The sequence below is a fragment of the Globicephala melas genome, chromosome 5 (genome assembly GCF_963455315.2).
Source record: "Globicephala melas chromosome 5, mGloMel1.2, whole genome shotgun sequence".
NCBI lineage: Eukaryota > Metazoa > Chordata > Mammalia > Artiodactyla > Delphinidae > Globicephala > Globicephala melas.
Window position 1 is genome coordinate 86,045,051 of NC_083318.1, and position 21,387 is coordinate 86,066,437.

Here is a 21,387-nt window from a genome sequence, read left to right on the forward strand (position 1 = left end):
GTTAAATAATATTTTGACCTCAAGGGCAAAACACTGGCAAACATAATGGAAGATAGACTTTTTAGAAAAGAAAGGAAAATATATTCTTTATTTTTATTAAAATTGAACTTGTGTCTTCATGTTTACTGCAGATTTCTGACTGATGCTAGTTAATAAGAAGCCTAGGTACTTGTGCTTATTATAGCTGTCCCAGTACAGTTCATGAGAGGACCAGGGGAAGTGATGGGACAAAGGAAAAGGAAGAAATGGGCAAACTCTTGAGTTTCTGATGGAGAAATCATACCCATAGAAAATAGCATTTCTGAGAAATACATTTTCTTCCCAAAGTATTTGCAGAGTAGCTCTTAAGTAATTTGCTTCTTCTTTTCAAATATGTACATTGTAAGTAAAATTAATGTAGGAAAGAATTAAATAAACTTTTAAATTAATTTAAAAGGGTAGGAATGAAATTCCAATCATTTACTTCTGCTCCATCATATCATCAACCATGCTAACATATGATAATCAGCTAGTTCTCTGAAGCCACGAAGTGTTACAATACAAATGAAGTACTATCATTATTAATATCCAAATGAAGGGAAATCTTCAAATCAAAGACCAAAAATAGTGTTTTGTATTCCAAGAGGGACAAAGTCTGACGTGTCATGTGAAAGGAAATTGATGGTGTAAAATCTGCTTTACAGCAGATTAGAAACCCTGACAGTTTCCTGATCTTCCTGACCAGAAGGGCAGCTCTGGCTAGAGTAATATTTTACATTACTTCTTGTCTAGTTCCTTTAGATAATACGCAATAATTCTCATACACTGGACCCAAAACGATGTTATTTAGGAAATAGTCAACATGAGCAGTACTGAAAATAGAATTAATCATTATGTTCCTAAGGTCTCAAACAGCATCTCATTTGGTTGAACTGAAAGAAAGAAACAAAGCACTGAGGCTTTAATGGTAATAACTTCCATGTGTTTAATTGTTTATATTGTCTTTTAAAGAACAGATTAATTTAAACCTTAATTCTGAATCATGTGGCATATTTTTGGGGTGAGTCTTTGATCTGTGACTTGATAAGCTGAGGAATGGACAAGAACCTGGGGAAGTAGGAGAGGAATCTATTCTAATCAGTGGCTGGGTTAATTCAGATGGATCCTACCAAAGTTTCCAGCCGGACTGTTAAAAAAAAACTACTCTCTCTTTTTCTTCTTCGCAGTTTTACCAAACTTCCAGCAACAAAACAGGCAACATTTAGTGATCAGGAATATAAAAGTTGCCACGCATGCTAGGAGGAACCCAATCACATAAAAAGAATTGTACTGGTACTAGGTGTAGTTGTGGATGGCTGGCCAAAGGTGTTTGACTGCTTTATGGCACATGATAAACTCAATCCAGAAGAACTGCTCATTCCAGAGGCTTCATAGGCTGATCATGGTGAATTCTTGCTAACTTTATAGCATTCTCTTTATAGCTAAAATTGAATATACAGATAGCAACTTGAAAAATTTGTTAAGGACATGATATACCTAAAACTGTTATATATTATTAAAAGTATATTACATAATTATATAATAAGTTGTGTCATAAATGATATCACCAAGAGTCAGAATGCATATGAAAGTTTGTTTCCTCTTGAGATATTTCTAGATATAGTGGCCTATCAGCTGGAATTTGTTGGATGTTTCATAGTCTCAGTAATGATTGGAGGCAGGGGAGAAAAGAATTTCTAACTGGAAATAGCATTTTGAAAGTTCAGAAATAAGAATGTAGAATATGTAGGTTGAGAATACAGAATTTGGTTTCATTTGATGAGTGTAGTATTGGGAACATGATAGTGACAAGAAGCAGCAATGAGGGGAAAGTTTATGAAAAAGGAACCCTTCCCCCCACCACTCTGCCCTTCCCCAGGTTCTGTCTGGAGTGTCAGTGTTAGCAAGGAGCTAGTCTTCAATAGTAACAGGAAATGGTTTCAGTCTGTGATTTTCATGGCCCTGACATTCCAGATGAAACCAATAAGTTTCACGTGACCGTCTGAGCAAGAAGTGGGCCTGAAAGTGAGTAGATGCTGGACTCTTTGCTTCAATCTACAGAGGAATGCAAGTGCCAGTGTTGAGATAGAACAATGGCAATAGCTAGAACACTAACCCTTCTAACTTCTGTCATGGAACAAAGACCAGACCAAGGTTTGGTTTAAGGTTTTGAATGGCTGATTTAGAAAAAGGATTTCCTTGTATCTGTGAAAGAGTTGAAGGAGGAAGGTTATTCTCCCACACTGAAGTGCAGTCATCATTGATGGAGAATATAGAACATTAAATTGTAGAAGATAGTGGAAGAGCATGTAGAAAGTTCTGAGGAAGGGAACGGTAAATCAGAAAAACATCAAATCCTTGTTGCTGTTTGGTTTAAAAAAAAAAAAGGCCTTTCTTAATACCAAGAATTTAAGGAATAAATACTTCTGAATATATCTCAAGGAAACAAGGAAATAGCAACAAGAAACCCTCTAAGACCCAAAAACAAAATATCTGTCAGATAAAAAATTAATGAAAAGAAAATCCTCCAGGAATAGAGAGACTGCAATAAAAAGAAAGTGCATCATTAAATCCATATAAATACAAAACTAAGGCTAAATGTTATTCGAAATTTTGGTCGTGGACAAAATGTGTACATTGTAAGTTTTGAACATGTTATAATGATAATACAGCAAACAAAAATTAAGATGTGATGTTTAGGTGACATGAATGGGAAGTTTAAAAGTGACTTCATAGTGAAAAGTCATTCTATATTGACCAAAATTGGAAATATTTAAAAAGTAATTATTCTAAACTCTAATGTAAATATTTGTACATAGAATTATAGGAAAATTTTAGTAAGAATTTATCTAATATTAAAAAAATCTCTCCAACCATGGCAATTCTTTTAATTTTAATATAGCTTATTTTTTTCCAAGAATATATTTGATTTATTTGAAATACACTAAAATGATAAATATAATCACTTGCTGTTGAGAATATTTTTACTTATTTATAATCACAGCTAATCACCATGCAGTACAAATATCCCTATAACTTATTCACTTCAAACTAAAAGTTTGTACCCTTTGACCAACATCTCTTCACTTCCCAAACCCCTAGACTCTAGTTACCACCAACCTGCTTTCAGTTTCTATGAATTTGACTTTTTAGATTACACATATAAGTGATATCATATAGTATTTGACTTTCTCTGCCTGACTTATTTCACTTAGAACAATGCCATGTTACACAAATTGGCAGGATTTCCTTCTTTCTCTTTGCTGAATAATATTTCTTTACATACATATACCACATCTTCTTTATCCATTTATCCATTGATGGATAATTAGGTTGTTTTTATATCTTAGTTGTTATGAATAAAGCTACAATGAACATAGAAATGCAGGTATCTCTTCCATATTCCGTTGTAATTTCCTTTAGATGTATACCCCAAAGTGGCATTGCTGAATGATGTAGTAGTTCTATTTTAAATTTTTGGAGGAAGCGCCATCCTATTTTCCACAGTGGTTACAGCAATTTACATTCCTACCAACACCCTTCTTCACTTCCTCACCAACATTTGTTATACCTTTTCTTTCGTTCATGGCCATTCTAATAGGTATGAGGTGATATTTCATTGTGGTTTTGATTTGCATTTTCTGATGCTTACTGATGTCAACCCCCCTTTCATGTATCTGTTGGCCATTTGTACATCTTCTTTGGAAAAATGTTTATTTAGTAACTCTACTAATTTTTAAATTTTTCTTTACTTGAGTTATATGAGTTTTTATATATTTTGTATTTTAACCTTATCAGATATCTAATTTGCAAATATTTTCTCCCATTTTGTACGTTTTCTTTCATTTTGTAGATCATTTCTTTTGCTGTGCAGGAGCTTTTAAATTTGATGTAGCCCACTTGTTGATTCTTGTATTTGTTCCTTGTGCTGTCGTTGGCATATCCAAAATATTGTTACAAAGACCCTTGTCAAGGAGCTTTTTTTTCCCTATATTTTCTTCTAGGAGTTGTATGGTTTCAGGTCTTATGTTTAAGTTTTTAATCCATTTCTAGTTAATCTTTGTAAGTGAGGTAAGATAGGGGTCCAATTTCATTCTCCTATATGAGATTATCTAGGTTCCCCAGCACCATTTATTGAAGACACAACTGTTTTCTTATTGAGTATTCTTGGCTCTCTTGTTAAATATTGTTTTACCTTATATGTGAGGGTTTACTTTTGGACACTCAATCCTGTCCATTGGTCTATGTGTCTGTTTTTATGCCAGTACCATACTTTTAGAAGATCTGTAGCTTTGTAGTAGCTACAATTTAGGATTTGTGTTTCAATTTCTGTGCCCCAAAAGGCTTTAGAACCTGGTCACTCGACTCACCCTTTCCTGTTGAGAAACTCTTTCTAGCTGGGAAGTTCCCTCTTGGTGTTGAGTAATGCTGGCTTGGAAATGGGATGATATGGGTAAAATGAAGCTGTCTTCATTCTGTTTTTTGTGATTATTCTCAGGATTTTTTAGTTCCACAGTGTTGCTAAAATTCCTTAAGTGGACTTTAGAGCTCTCCCAGAGATGTTTTTGTTTATGGGTACTGTCGTGTCTAATTGTCGATCTTTGTCAGGGGACAGGGAGGCTGGGGTCTTCTGTGTCTCCATTTGGATCTCACTGTCTCACACTCTTTACTTCACTGTCTTTCTCTTGTTTTCAATTAAAATATACCAATATAGGATGTTTTTAATTAACAAGTAGAATGATCCTATTTTTATAAAAGTCTTTCTATCTTTTTTTTCTAGTTATAAATTAGCACGAGGAAATACCTAAAGTAATATTTCTATACTGATGGTTATAGCTGCATGTGGAGAGTTAAGTGATTTTTCACTTTTATTTCTCTATGCTTTTTTAATACTGTCTAAATTCTTTATAGTGTTAACATCTGCATTTTTAAGAGATAAACAATAAGTATTATTAATAAAAATATTTGTGTCTCTTTAACAGCAGCTTAGTTTCTTTAAATAAATTTAGTATTTCTTTCAGGTTGTAATCTATTACCCAGTAACAGTAGGTGAATCTAAATACTTTCATAGAATTTGAGAAGTGTAAGACAATCATATTTGATGTTAGTTATGTCCTGGTGATTATGTAAAAGTAATCAATTTAACTGAATGAGACAATTTACTCCTTTTGAAATACTGAGGCTTCTCAGAAAAGAATATAGTCTATACTCAGGAAGGGTTGTTAATAACTGTGTTCAAAGTGTTAAGGAGATTGGAACTCGTAATTATGTGCAAATTTAATTCAACAGCTGCCCCTTTGGCTTTTATATGAGCAATATTATCATGCTGATCACCAAACAGGGGAATTACCACCATAGGGACCCTGTGGTAAATAGCTTCATAGATCCCATTGGTTCCACAGTGAGTAATAAAAGTTCTGGCTTTGGGATGACCTAAAAATAAAATATATATCATTAGTAAGAGTTTCAGATACAGAAAATCATGACACCTTTATAAATCATTAATTCAATTAGGTAGCATCTTCTGCATAATTCTGTGCCATGAGGCCATATATAAATTCCTATAGGCTCTAAAGAAAGCAGCAATTAATTATTCCAGGCTAAGCAGCAATTAGTAATTCCAGCAATTAAGTCATTCCACACCTGTGAAAAGTTTGTGCAGAGTTAACCGATGGAGAGCACTTGACGTTGGACAGTTGCTGGGGTGAGAATACTTTAATAAAAAGGAATGGAGGGTTTTAAGAAAACAAACGCTTGCTTTAATAGGGAAAGGGAGTTGAGATGTGCAGGGTTTCAATGTGAGAATGTTGGCATAACAGGCTAGAAAGATCGACCTGGGCAAGTTCATGTAGTACTCTGTTTTAAAAATTGGGTTTTGAATTGATTATAAGTAATTTGAACCATTTATAATATTGTAGATGGTGAAATGGCTTATCAGATTTTTTTTTCAAATAGCTACTGTGGGAAAAGTGAAGAGACGAGGAAGATAATGGATACAGAAAGCCAGGAGGGTGTTGCAATATTCTATACAAAAGATAATGATAGCCTGATGTAAAGGTACTTTCTTTGGCTCTGATTCTGAGGAGGGAGAGATTGTATCATAAATGGAAGAATTATAAATACCATATTTATGTTAGTGCTTGACAAAGATTCCATATTTGACCAAACTCTAGTCAGGCTCCTCTGAACTCTCTTTTCAAGTAGACCCTGATTTGGGGGCTTTTTGTTTATCTCTGCATTGCCCAATTTTAGCAACCATCCTTCTAAAGTCAGTTTAGCTAGATTCTCCCAGTACTGATACCTGATCACTCTTTTGAGCTGCTGCTTCCTCTTTCACCATCCCCCAAGTGATGGCTGATCACCCTGGCCTGCTGTCAACAAGAATCGGATTAGGTTAGTTTTGCCAGCGTCCTCCCTTGACCCTGATGTTTCTTCTAGTGATTTTCCATCCACTGACCTCCCTCTCTGCACTTTGGTTATAAATTTCCCACTTTTCTTTCTGCATGCAGTTTAGTCCAATCTCTCTGTCTTACTGTAAAAGTCCATTGCAGTAGTTACTGTACTTATCATGGTGGTCTTGGCTAAAGTGTGCCTTACAGTCTTTAACAAGTGTCATGAATAAGTTTTTCTTTAACAAGCTCCAGAAGAAATGTGAAGAAGAAATTAAGTTTTTTTTCTTATTTTGAATACAACTTATCTGTCATTGAGTAATCATTCAGATTATTCCTCATTCGTAATTAAGCAAAATTATTTAATTTTGCTTCTCTTTGGTCTTACCCAAGATCATTCTGTGGAATCCATCCATATAGCCGGGTATTTGCTCCTAGTGTTTCTGGTTCCTTTTCCTGTGTATCTCCACAGAACCTGCTAAGACAAGTGCATTTACTCTATTAGAAAACTTTTAGAATCACATCCCATCAGAAGGAGGCAGTTAACTTAGAATTAATCAGGTTTGATGACTCCAGGTAATACACAAGCAAACTGAGGTCCTAAGTGATTAAGTAATGAATGTTTTTAAACCTTTGACACCACAACAGTGTTTTCAAATGCTTGCAATAATCCTAGTCGATAGGCTATCATCATCAGGTTAATTCTAACTTGTAGATGAAGATAAAAGACAATCTGTATCTGAAACAAGTGTATATTGGTATTACTAGGCCATTCTGGTAAAGTGGATTTTGAAACAAAGTTTTCAGAGGCAAAGGGAAGGAATGTGATTTACGTCACTAAGAAATTGTTAGTGCTTTGATCTTTGTTATATACTTGGTAGTAACTTAGAATCAAGTATTTCCTTTTTTATTATAGTAAAATATACATAATGATGTCTATCATTTTAAAGTATTGTAATTATAGAATCTGGTGGCACTAAATACATCCACAGTGGTGTGTAACGATAAGCACTATCTATACCCCAAATGTTTTCATCTTCCCTACATAAACTCTGTATCATTAAGCAATAACTCCCTATTCCCCCCACTCCCTAGCCCCTGGTACCTCTATTCTACTTTCTGTCTCCATGAATTTGTCTAATCTAGGTATCTGATATAAGTGGAATCATACAGTATTTGTCTTCTGACAACATTATTTCACTTAGCATTATGTCTTCAAGGTTCATGTATATTTTAACATATCAGAATTTCCTTTCTTTTTAAGGCTGAATAATATTCCATTTTGTGTATATATCACATTTTCTTTATCTATTCATTCTGGTATTGTGAACAATGTTGCTGTGACCATTGTTGTACAAATATCTGTTTGAGTCCCTGATTTCAATTTCTCTTCATAAATAGTCAGGATTAGAATTACCGGGGCATATAACAGCTCTATGTTTAACTTAGTGAAGAACAAGAAAAATGTTTTTCAGAGCAGATACATCATTTTGCATTCTTATGAGTATAATAGAGAAGAACAAATCTGATTTCACATTAGATCTGTTTCTTTTACTTTAACCTTTCTGTTCTGTTTCCTGTGTTGGTCATGCTGGCTCTGTACCTTTTGTAAAATAATGTTGCCTACAGCCTAAAATGTACAGGATAGCCTATTCTCAAGGCTCTGACCTTTAAGAGTCCATTAATATAGAGATAAAAGTTGCAGAACAGAAAATAATATTTGTCTTGTTGGAGGTTTACAGGAACATCATGACCTGACCTACTTGGAGAGTGGCAAGAACAAAGTACTGTCCTACACCAAGAAGTTTGCAACAACTAACCACATACCTCTCTTACCTTGCCTTTAAAAGTGCTTTGTTGAAACCCTTTGGAGAGTTCAGGGCTTTCTGGGCACAAGCCACCCACCTCCTTTGTGGACTTGCAGTAAACCTTTCTCTGCTCCAAACTCCTATGTTTTGGTTTGTCTGGACTAACTGCATCAGGTATACGAACTTGCATTCGGTAACAGAATTGTAACGCACGAGGTCCTATTTCTCCACATTCACACCAACCCTTGCTATTTTCCGTTTATTTACTTTTTATAATAGCCATCTTAATGTGTGAAGTGGTTCTTCGATTTGCATTTCCTTAATGATTAATGATTTTGAGCATCTTTGCATGTACTTTTTGACCATTTGTGTATCTTATTTTGAGAAGTATCTATTCAAGTACTTTCCCATTTTTCAATTGGTTTTTTGTTGTTGTTGAGTTATAGGAGTTCTTTATGTATTGTGCACATTAGTTCCTTATCAGATACGTGATTTGCAAAGATTGTCTCCCAATCTGTATATTGTATTTCACTTTCTTGATAGTATCTTTTGATGCACAAAGTTCTGCATTTGATGAAGTCCAATTTATTTACTTTTATTGTTTGTGCTTTTGGTGTCATACCTATGAAATCATAGCAAAATACAATGTGATGAAGTTTTCCCTTAGGATTTTCTTGTAAAAGTATTATGTTTTTACTTCTAAAGTTTGTCTCTGATCCATTTTGAGTTAATTTTTTTAAGGTAAGTGTCCAACTTTATTCCTTTGCATGTGGATATCAAGATTTTACAAGCACTATTTGTTGAGAAGATTGTCCTTTCCCCACTGAATCGTCTTGCATCCTTGTTGAAAATCAATTGCCCATACGTGTGAGGGTTAATTTCTACTTTGTCTTCTATTCCATTGGTTTATATGTCTGCCCTTTTCCCATTACTACACTGTTAATTTACTGTAGGTTCATAGTAAATTTCTAACTTCAGTGTTTGAAAGTGTGAGTCCTTTAACTTTGCTGTTTTTCAGGATTGTTTCGTCTATTTGTGGTTCTTGTAGTTCCATGTGAGGTTGAGGAGTGGATTTTTTATTTCTACAAAAATGCTGTTAGAGTTTTGATAGGCATTGCATTAAATCTGTAGCTAGTTTTGGATAGTGTTGACATCTTAACCATGTTAAGTATTCCTATCATGAACATACATAGGATGAGTTTCCACGTATTTAGGTATCCTTTAATTTCTTGCAGCAATAATGTTTTGTGGGGAATTCCCTGGCTGTCCAGTGGTTAGGGCCCTGAGCTTCCACTGCAGGAGGCATAGGTTCAATCCCTGGTTGGGGAACTAAGATCCTGCATGCCACGCAGCACAGTAATAATAATAATAATAATAATAATATTTTGTGGTTCTCATCATGCAAATGTTTTACCTCCTTAGTTAGATTTATTCTTAAGTATTTAATTTGTTTTGTTGCTCTAGTAAGTGGAAGTTTAAAAATTTCATGTTCAGAGTGTTCACTGACCCTGTGTGTATGAAAAAAACTGATTTTTGCCTGTTAATCTTGTATTATGCACCTTAGTTAAGTTTGGTTATTATCCTTAGTAGTTTTTTGTGAATTCTTTGAGATTTTCTATGTCTAGTATCACGTCATCTGCAAATACACATTGCTTTACCTCTCTCATTCCAATGTGGATGCATTTTTATTTCTTTTTCCTGTGTCATTCCTATGCTAGAACTTCTGGTATAAGGTTAAATAGCAACAGTGAAACAATACAACTTTGTATTGTTCCTGATCTTAGGAAGAAAGCTTTCAGTTTACACCACTGAGTATGACATAAGCTGTGGGTTTTTCAAAAGTATCCTGTATCATATTGAGGACTTCTCCCTCTATTCCTAAATTTCTTGAGAGTTTTCATCAAAAGAATGTTGGATTTTCTCAACTTCCTTTTCTGTGTAAGTTAAAATGATCATTTGTTTGTTTGTTTTTCCTTTCATTATATTCATGTGCTGTATTACATGGATTGATTTACATTTGCTGAACCAGCTTTGCAAAAATAGAATAAGTATCATTTTACTATGGTGAATACTCCTTTCAATATTCTAGTGGATTTGATCTGCAAATCTTTTCTTGAGTATTTTAATGTCCATATTTAGAAATGATCATGGTCTGTAATTTTATTTTGTGGTGTCTTTATCTGGCTGTTGGGAAAACTAGTAAAGTAGTCTTGTTTAGGCTTCAGAGGCAAAAGAAGGCCTCTGACTGACTTGTGATCCTGCCTGGACTGCAGGCCTGCTTGCACACCTAACAATTCTTACTAACAAGTCAAGCAGCAAGTACAATAAGAAAGGGAGTGGGTCTTGGAATTTCTTGAGCCCTGGGGACCTGGCCAGTCCCCTGGGGTCTAGAAAATCTTGTGACTCATATGGTGAAATCAACAGCATTGTTACAGTTGAACCAGAGCTGCATTTTTGCATGCAAACTGATGACATCAGTTTGTGGCCTGGAATTATAAACGGAAGCCCCCAGAACTACAATTTGAAGTTTCACCCCTGAGGTGGACGCACCGCCTGGGACCCTTCCCAGCTGGGACTCCAGATTGCTGTTACTCGGGATTTCCCAGCTGCTGTTTGAATCTGGATGAAGATGTCAGCCCAATCTGGTGATGTATACTCTGTTATGTCTTTCTAATACTTTTATTCATCCCCTTCTAATGATTGTATATTGAAATTAAGTTAAATCATCTTCTATTAAAGAAACTAATTAAATCTGTTCAGTTGTGTGAGACGAGTGGGTATTTTGCTGGTGAGTCCAACGAACCTTGAAACTGAAAGCAGGTTTCGGCAATACACAGGCTTTCATATCAGGTAAATCTAGCCTCACAGCATTATATAATGTTTCCTTCTTTTCACTTTTTTGGAATATTTGAAAAGGATTACTTAATTATATAAATGTTTGATAGAATTTGCCAGTGATGCTATCTCTCCAGGACTTTTCCTTTTTGGTAGGTTTTTGATTACTATTTCAGTCTCTTAATTTGATATAGGTCTGTTGAAATACTCTATTTCTTGTTTAGTCAGTGTAAGTAAATTGAGTTTTTCAAGGTATTTATCCACGTATTCCAGGCTGTCTAATTTTTGTTGTGCAAGTTTTGATAATATCCTCTTTTTTTTCTTTCAGTTTTGTTGATATATAATTGACATACAGCACTAAGTTTAAGTTGTATAGCATTATAATTTTACTTACATACATTATGAAGTGATTATCACAATAAGTGATAAGTGAATAAGTGAATATCCATCATCTTATGTAGGTACAAAATTAAAGAAATAGAAAAAAATTTCTTCACATGAGACCTCAAGATTTACTCTCAACAATTTTCATATATAACATACAGCAGTGTTTATGATATATATTGCATTCCTAGTACTCATTTATCATATAACTGGAAGTTTGAACCTTTTAACCACCTTCCTCCAATTGTCCTTTCCCCAGTCCCCTGCCTCTGGTAACCACAAATCTGATCTATTTTTCCATGAGGTTGTTTTTTCTTTTCTGTTTTGAAGTATAACTAACCTACAACACTATGTTAGTTCCTGTTACACAATATAGCTATTTGGTATTTCTATACCTCTCAAAATATCATCACGATAAGTCTAGTTACAACATGTAAAACTATTGTATAGTTATTGTCTTATTCCCCACACTGTATTTAGCAAAATACATACATATATATGTGAAAATACATGATTATTTTAAGTTGCTGATCTCTTAAGTTCAAGTGCATTTTAACAACCTTGCATTTTTACTTTCCTCACCACACTTACTATTTTTGACATCATATTTTAAACCTTTTAGTTTCATGTATCTCTTAACTACTTATTATGAGTATACATGATTGTATTACTTTTGTGTTCTAACCTTCCTTCTAGCTTTATATCTGGCTGATTTACTAACTTTACTATATATTTGCCTTTACCAATTTTTCCTTTTGTGATTTTCCTGTTTCTAGTTGTGACCTTTTCTCTCTCACTTAGAAAAGTCCCCTTAACATTTCTTGTACACCTGGTTTGGTGGTGCTGAACTCTTTAACTTTTGCTTGCTTGTAAAACTTTTGATCTCTCCATCAAACATGAATGAGAGCCTTGCTGGTGAGAGTATTCCTGGTAGTAGGTTTTCCCCTTTCATCATTTTAAATATTATATATTGTGCCACTCCCTTCAGGTCTGCAGTGTTTCTGCTGAAAAGTTAGCCAATAGGCTTATGGGAGTATCCTTGTAAGTAAATTGTTCCTTTTCCCTTGCTGCTTTTAAAATTTTCTCTTAATTTTTGCCATTTTAATTACAATGTGTCTTGGTGTGGTCTTCTTTGGGTTGATCCTGTGTGGGATTGGCTCTGCTTCCTACAACTAGATGACTGTTTCCTTTCCCAAGTTAGGGAATTATAGCTATTATGTCTTCAAATATGTTCTCTGCCCCTTTCTGCCTCTCTTCTCCCTCTGGGAGACCTATAATGCAAATGTTAATATGCTTGATGTTGTCACAGAAGTCTCTTAAACTGTCTTCTTTCTTTTTATTCTTTTTTCTGTTCAACTTCAATGATTTCCACTACTTTGTCTTTCAGCTCGCTGATCGATGTCTCTGTATCATCTAATCTACTGTTGATTCTTTCTGGTGTATTTATCATTTCAGTTATTGTATTGTTCATCTTTGTTTTGTTCTTATTTATATTTTCTAATTTTTTGCTAAAAACTTCTACCTTCTCACTCTGTTTATTTAATCTTCTCCCCAGTTTTTCTGAACATCTTTACAATCATTACCTTGAACTCTCTGTGGGGTAGATTGCCTATGTCCACTTCACTTAGTTCTTTTTCTGGGGTTTTATGTTGTTGCTTCATTTGCAACATATTCCTCTGTTGCCTTATTTCACCCAACTTGCAGTTTTTATTTTTATGTATCTGAAGGTTGGTTACATTTCCTGATCTTGTAAAAGTGGCCTTTTGTATTAGACATCCTATCCATCCAAGCAGTGCACCCTCATCCGGTCACCAGACTTAGATGCTCTAGGGGTACCTGTATTTGGGCTGCCTGTGTCCTCTTGTTGTGGTAGATTGATTACTATGAGCCATTAGCTCTGCTGAAAGTACTCTCCACTGGCCTTTAAGGCCATTGTTTTGGGGGCATGGCTTCCTGGTGCTGGAGCCCTGGTCTGGGGAGCCTAACCAGGAGTTAGGACTATGCACTCCTTGGGGACAGTCTTTGCTAATTTGCTCCCTTGGTGCTATGAGTCTTGACTATACCACTTCTTCTTCCCCCCATCTGTCTCACTGTGCTAAGAGGTAAGCTGGGGTATTCTTCTTCTCCCATCTTGGCTACAACTTCTTCATATCCTCTTATAAACTTTTTATTTTTGAAAAGCCTTTAGTAATCTCCCTAGGTTCATTTCTCATTTTAAAATTATTTGCATCTACTTTTTTTCTTTTTCTCTTTGGCAGTTTAGCTAAAAGTTTGATAATTTTGCTGACCTTTTCAAAGAACCAGGTTTAGGTATTATTGATTTTCTCTGTTTTTTTTTTTGTTTGTTTGTTTGTTTTGTTTATCTCTGCTCTAACTCCATTTTTTTTCCTTCTGCTATATTTTGGTTTAGTTTGCCTTCTTTTTATAGTTCTTTAAAGTATAATATTAGTATATTGATTTTTAGATCTTTCTTCTTATTTAATGTAGGCACTTGCACCTATAAATTCCTCTCTGAGTCCTGCTTCTCCACATCTATTGATTTGGACTGTTGTGTTTTCATTCATCAAAAAAAAAAAAATTTCTGGGGGCTTCCCTGGTGGCGCAGTGGTTGAGAGTCCACCTGTCGATGCAGGGGACACAGGTTCGTGCCCCGGTCCGGGAGGATCCCACATGCCGCGGAGTGGCTGGGCCCATGAGCCATGGCTGCTGAGCCTGCGTGTCCGGAGCCTGTGCTCCACAACGGGAGAGGCCACAACAGTGAGAGGGCTGCGTACTGCCAAAAAAAAATTTCCAATTACTTTTCTTTCCAGATTTTTTAAAAGTTTATATTTTACAATACTTTTACATTTACAGAAAAATTGCAGAATTTCCATAAACCCCACATCCAATTTCTGCTATTACTAGCATCTAACATTAGTATGGTACACTTGATTTTTTTAAGGTTTTTTTTTTTATTCTTGAATTTTATTTATTTATTTTATACAGCAGGTTCTTATTAGTTATCTATTTTATACATATTAGTGTATATATGTCAATCCTAATCTCCCAATTCATCCTACCACCCCTTGCCCCCATGTCCATACATTTGTTCTCTACATCTGTGTCTCTATTTATGCCTTGCAAACTGGATCATCTTTACCATTTTTCTAGCTTCCACATATATGCATTAATATACGATATTTGTTTTTCTCTTTCTGACTTACCTCACTTTGTATGACAGTCTCGAGGTCCATCCATGTACCTACATATGACCCAATTTCATTCCTTTTTATGGCTGAGTAATATTCCACTGTATATATGTACCACATCTTCTTTATCCATTCATCTGTCAGTGGGCATTTAGGTTGCTTCCATGACCTGGTTATTGTAAATAGTGTTGCAATGAACTTTGGAGTGCATGTGTCTTCTTCTTTTTTTTTTTTTTTTGCAGTACGCGGGCCTCTCACTGTTGTGGCCTCTCCCGTTGCGGAGCACGGGCTCCGGACGTGCAGGCTCAGCAGCCATGGCTCACGGGCCCAGCCGCTCCGCGGCATGTGGGATCCTCCCGGACCGGGGCACGAACCCGCGTCCCCTGCATCGGCAGGCGGACTCTCAACCACTGCACCACCAGGGAAGCCCGCATGTGTCTTTTTGAATTATGGTTTTCTCTGGGTATATGCCCAGTAGTGGGATTGCTGGGTCATATGGTAGTTCTCGTTTTAGTTTTTCAAGGAACCTCCATACTGTTCTCCATAGTGGCTGTATCAATTTACATTCCCACTAACAGTGCAAGAGGGTCCCCTTTTCTCCACACCCTCTCCAGCATTTGTTGTTTGCAGATTTTCTGATGATGCCCATTCTAACTGGTGTGAGGTGATACCTCATTGTAGTTTTGATTTGTATTTCTCTAATAATTAGTGATGTTGAGCAGCTTTTCATGTGCTTCTTGGCCATCTGTATGTCTTCTTTGGAGAAATGTCTATTTAGGTCTTCTGCCCATTTTTGGATTGGGTTGTTTGGTTTTTTTGTTACTGAGCTACATGAGCTGTTTATGTATTTTGGAGATTAATCCTTTGTCTGTTGATTCATTTGCAAATATTTTCTCCCATTCTGAGTGTTGTCTTTTCATCTTGTTCATAGTTTCCTTCGCTGTGCAAAAGCTTTCAGGTTTCATTAGGTCCAAATGTATTGTTTCATTTGTTTATTTCTGTTTTTATTTCCATTGCTCTAGGAGGTGTGTCAAAAAAGATCTTGCTGTGATTTATGTCAAGGAACATTCTTCCTACGTTTTCCTTTAAGAGTTTTATAGTGTCCGGTCTTACATTTAGGTCTTTAATCCATTTTGAGTTTATTTTTGTGTATGGTGTTAGGGAGTGTTCTAATTTCATTCTTTTACAAGTAGCTGTCCAGTTTTCCCAGCACTGCTTATTGAAGAGACTATCTTATATACATTGTATAACCTTGCCTCCTTTGTCATAGATTAGTTGACCATAGGTGCGTGGGTTTATCTCTGGGCTTTCTATCCTGTTCCATTGATCTATATTTCTGTTTTTGTGCCAGCAACATACTCTCTTGATTACTATAGCTTTGTAGTATAGTCTGAAGTCAGGGAGTCTGATTCCTCCAGCTCCAGTTTTTCCCTCAAGATTGTTTTGGCTATTCAGGGTTTTGTGTCTCCATACAAATTTTCAGATTTTTGTTCTAGTTCTGTAAAAAAATACCATTGGTAATTTGTTAGGGATTGCATTGACTCTGTAGATTGCTTTGGGTAGTATAGTCATTTTCACAATATTGATTCTTCCAATCCAATAACATGCTATGTCTCTCCATTTCTTTTTGTTATCTTTGATTTCTTTCAACAGTGTCTTATAGTTTTCTGAGTACAAGTCTTTTACCTCCTTAGGTAGATTTATTCCTAGGTATTTTATTCTTTTTGTTGCAATGGTGAATGAGATTGTTTCCATAATTTCTTTTTCTGATCTTTCATTGTTAGTGTATAGGAATGCAAGAGATTTCTGTGCATTAATTTTGTATCCTGCTACTTTACCAAATTCATTGATTAGCTCTAGCAGTTTTCTGGTGGCATCTTTAGGATTTTCTATGTATATTATCATGTCATCTGCAAACAGTGACAGTTTACTTCTTCTTTTCCAATTTGGATTCATTTTATTTCTTTTTCTTCTCTGACTGACATGGCTAGGACTTCCAAAACTATGTTGAAAATAAGTGGCTAGAGTAGACATCCTTGTCTTGTTCCTGATCTTAGAGGAAATACTTTCAGTTTTTCACCATTGAGAATGTTGTTTGCTGTGGGTTTGCCATATATGGCCTTTATTATGTTGAGGTAGGTTCCCTCTAGGCCCACTTTCTGGAGAGTTTTTATCATAAATGGGTGTTGAATTTTGTCAGAAGCTTTTTCTGCATCTATTGAGATGATCATAAGGTTTTTATTCTTCAATTTGTTAATATGGTGTATCACATTGATTGATTTGCATATATTAAAGAATCCTTGCATATAACTTCCACTTGATCATAGTGTATGATCCTTTTAATGTGTTGTGGGATTCTGTTTTCTAGTACTTTGTTGAGGATTTTTGCATCTATATTTATCAATGATATTAGTATTTAATTTCTTTTTTTTTTTTTGGAGGATCTTTGCCTGGTTTTGGTATCAGGGTGATGGTGGCCTCATAGAATGAGTTTGGGAGTGTTCCTTCCTCTGCAGTTGTTTGGAAGAGCTTGAGAAGGATGGGTGTTAGCTCTTCTCTAAATATTTGATAGAATTCACCTGTGAAGACATCTGGTCCTGGACTTTTGTTTGTTGGAAGATTTTTATTCACAGTTTCAATTTCATTACTTGTGATAGGTCTGTTCATATTTTCTATTTCTTCCTGGTTCAGCCTTGGAAGTTTACACCTTTCTAAGGATTTGTCCGTTTCTTCCAAGGTTTCCCTTTTATTGACATAGAGTTCCTTGTCGTAGTCTCTTATTATGCTTTGTATTTCTGTGGTGTCCATTGTGACTTCTCCTTTTTCATTTCTAATTTTATTGATTTGAGTCCTCTCCCTCTCTTTCTTGGTGAGTCTGGTTAAAGGTTTATCAATTTTGTTTATCTTCTCAAGGAACCAGCTTTTAGTTTTATTGATCTTTGCTATTGTTTCCTTTGTTTCTATTTCATTTATTTCTGATCTGAACTTTATGATTTCTTTCCTTCTACAAACTTTGAGTTTTGTTTGTTCTTTCTCTAGTTCCTTTAGGTGTAAGGTTAGATTGTTTGAGATTTTTCTTGTTTCTTGAGGTAGGATTGTTTTGCTATAAACTTCCCTCTTAGAACTGCTTTTGCTGCATCCTTAGGTTTTGGATCATTGTATTTTCGTTGTCATTTGTCTCTAGGTATTTTTTGATTTCCTCTTTGATTTCTTCAGTAATCTCTTGGTTATTTAGTAACATATTGTTTAGCCACCATGCGTTTTTTTTTTTTTTTTACATTTTTTCCCTGTAATTTATCTCTAATCTCATTGCATTGTGATCAGAAAAGATACTTGATGATTTCAATTTTCTTAAATTTACTGAGGCTTGATTTGTCACCTAAGATGTCATCTTTCCTGGAGAAAGTTCTGTGTGCACTTGAGAAGAAAGTGTAATATGCCGTTTTTGGATGGAATGTCTTATAAATATCAATTTAATCCATCTGGTCTTTTGTGTCATTTAAAGTTTTTGTTTCCTTATTAATTTTCTGTCTGGATGATCTGTCCATTGGTTTAAGTGAGGTGTTAAAATCCCCCACTATTATTGTGTTACTGATGATTTCCTCTTTTATAGCTGTTAGCATTTGCCTTATGTACTGAGGTGCTCCTATTTTGGGTGCATATATATTTGTAATTGCTTTATCTTCTTCTTGGATTGATCCTTTGGTCATTATGTAGTGCCCTTCCTTATCTCTTGTAACATTCTTTATTTTAAAATCTATTTTATCTGATGTGAGAATTACTACTACAGCTTTCTTTTGATTTCCATTTGCATGGAATATCTTTTCCATTCCCTCACTTTCAGTCTGTGTGTGTCCCTAGGTCTGAAGTGGGTCTCTTGTAGACAGCATATATATGGGTCTTGTTTTTGTAACCATTCAGCGAGCCTGTGTCTTTTGGTTGGAACATTTAATCCATTCACGTTTAAGGTAATTATCGATAGGTATGTTCCTATGACTATTTTCTTAATTGTTTTGGGTTTGTTTTTGTAGGTCCTTTTCTTCTCTTTTGTTTCCCACTTAGAGAAGTTCCTTTAGCATTTGTTGTAGAGCTGGTTTGGTGGTGCTGAATTCTCTTAGCTTTTGCTTGTCTGTAAAGCTTTTGATATTTCTATCGAACATGAATGAGATCCTTGCTGTGTAGAGTAATCTTGGTTGTAGGTTCTTCCCTTTCATTGCTTTAAATATATCATACCACTCCCTTCTGGCTTGCTGAGTTTCTGGTGAGAAATCAGCTGTTAACCTTATGGGAGTTCCCTTGTATGGTATTTGTCACTTTTCCCTTGTTGCTTTTAATAATTTTTGTCAATTTGATTACTATGTGCCTCATTGTGTTTCTCCTTGGGTTTATCCTATCTGGGACTCTCTGTGCTTCCTGGACTTTGGTGGCTATTTCCTTTCCCAAATTATGGAAGTTTTTGACTATAAACTTTTCAAATATTTTCCTGGGTGCTTTCTTTCTCTCTTCTCCTTCTGGAACCCCTATAATGTGAATGTTGGTGCATTTAACGTTGTCCCAGAGGTCTCTTAGGCTGTCTTCACTTATTTTCGTTCTTTTTTCTTTATTCTGTTCCACGGCAGTGATTTCTACCATTCTGTCTTCAAGATCAGTTATCCGTTCTTCTGCCTCAGTTATTCTACTATTGATTCCTTCTAGTGTATTTTTCATTTTAGTTATTGCTTTGTTCATCTCTGTTTGTTTCTTCTTTAATTCTTCTAATTTTTTGTTAAACATTTCTTGCATCATCTTGATATTTGCTTCCATTCTTTTTCTGAGGTCCAGGATCATCTTCACTATCATTATTCTGCATTCTTTTTCTGGAAGGTTGCCTATCTCCGCTTCATTTAGTTTTTTTTTCTGGGGTTTTATTTTGTTCCTTCATCTGGTGTATAGTCTTCCGCCTTTTCATTTTGTCTGTCTTTCTGTGAATGTGGTTTTCATTCCACAGGCTACAGGACTGTAGTCTTCTTGCTTCTGCTGTCTGCTTTCTGATGGATGAGGCTGTCTAAGTGGTTTGTGCACGCTTCCTGATGGGAGTGACTGGTGGTGGGTAGAGCTGGGTGTTGCTCTGGAGAGCAGAGCTCAGTAAAACTTTAATCCATTTGTCTCCTGATGCATGGGGCTGAGTTCCCTCCCTGTTAGTTGTTTGGCCTGAGGCGTCTGAGGACTGGATCCTACAGGCTCTTTCGTGGGGCTCATGGTGGACTCTGGCAAGGCTCATGCCAAAGAGTACTTCCCAGAACTTCTGCTGCCAGTGTCCTTGTCCCTGTGGTGAACCACTGCCACCTCCCACCTCTGCAGAATACCCTCCAACACTAGCAGTTAGGTCTGCTTCAGTCTCCTGTGGAGTCACTGCTCCTTCTCCCTGGGTCCTGATGTGCACAGTACTTTGTGTGTGTCCTCCAAGAGTGGAGTCTCTGTTTCCCCCAGTCCTGTCAAAGTCCTGCAATAAAATCCCACTAGACTTTACAGTCTGATTCTCTGGGAATTTCTCCTCCCACTGCTGGACCCCCAGGTTGGGAAGCCTGACATGGGGATCAGTACCTTCACTCCAGTGGGTGGACTTCTGTGGTGTAATTGTTCTCCATGTATCTTTTTTGGTGAGTTCCAGTGTCTTCCTGTTGATGATTGTTTGTTTTGATTCCGGTGCTCTTCCAAGAGGGAGTGAGCACACATCCTTCTACTCCGCCATCTTGAACAATCTCTTTCCAATTACTCTTGTGACTTATTCTTTGACCAATTATTTGTTAACTTCAATAGCATGAAAAAAACTGTGCTCTTATATAGACCCATCTATCTCTTTCTTTATTGATGTGATAAATTACATATTTATACATTGTGCTCCTAATTACATAAATTAATAATTTCATTTTATGAATTTTTATTTTAAATCATTGAGAAAATTTTTTAAAAATTGGGGTTACAAAACTACTGGCTTTTTAAAATTGCCTTTACTGCAATTTTACCTTACTGCTGACCTTTATTTCTTCATATGGTTTTACCTACTGTCCAGCAGCATTTTATTTCAATTAGAAAGACTCCATTTGCATTTTTACAAGGAAAGTCTACTGTTAATTATGTCCCTCAGCTTTTGTTTTTCTTGGAATATTTTAATTTCTACTTCATTTTTGAAGGATATTTTGCCTGATATAGCATTCTTGGTTAACAATTTGTCTTTGAGGACTTTGAATTTATCAATCTACTGCCTTTTGGCCTCCAAAGTTTCTGATGAGATATTGGCTAGTCACCATAGTCAAGATACCTTTTAGGTGATGAATTCCTTCTCTCTTGCTGCTTTCAAGATTCACTCATTATCTTTGGCTTTTAACAACCTGGTTATAATATGTCCTAGTTTAGGTCTCTTTGAGTTTATCCTACTTGGTGTTCACTAAACTTCTTGGTTTTGTAGATTTATGTATTTCATTAAATTGGGCTATTTTAGGCCATTATTTCTTTAAATATCCTTTCTGCCCATTTCTCTCTTTCTGGGGCTTCCACAATGTGTATGCTCATTCACTGGATGATGTCCCAGAAGTTTGTTAAGCTTTGTTCATTTTTCTTCATTTGTTTTTCTTTCTGTTCCCCCAACTTGATAAATATCAATTATTCTTTCCTCAAGTTTATTTATAATTTTGCCTGTTCATTTCTGGTTTTGAACTCCTGAGGTGAGCTTTTCATTTCAGTTATTGTAATTTTCATCTCCAGGATTTCTTTTTGGCCCTTTCT

The 21,387-nt window shown here is 35.7% G+C and overlaps 1 pseudogene; it reads right to left on the reverse strand.

Moving 5' to 3' along the window:
* Window positions 1-1,179: 1,179 nt before the first annotated feature.
* LOC115865693 (UDP-glucuronosyltransferase 2C1-like) overlaps window positions 1,180-21,387 on the reverse strand; it is a 36,726-nt pseudogene continuing 16,518 nt past the window's right edge.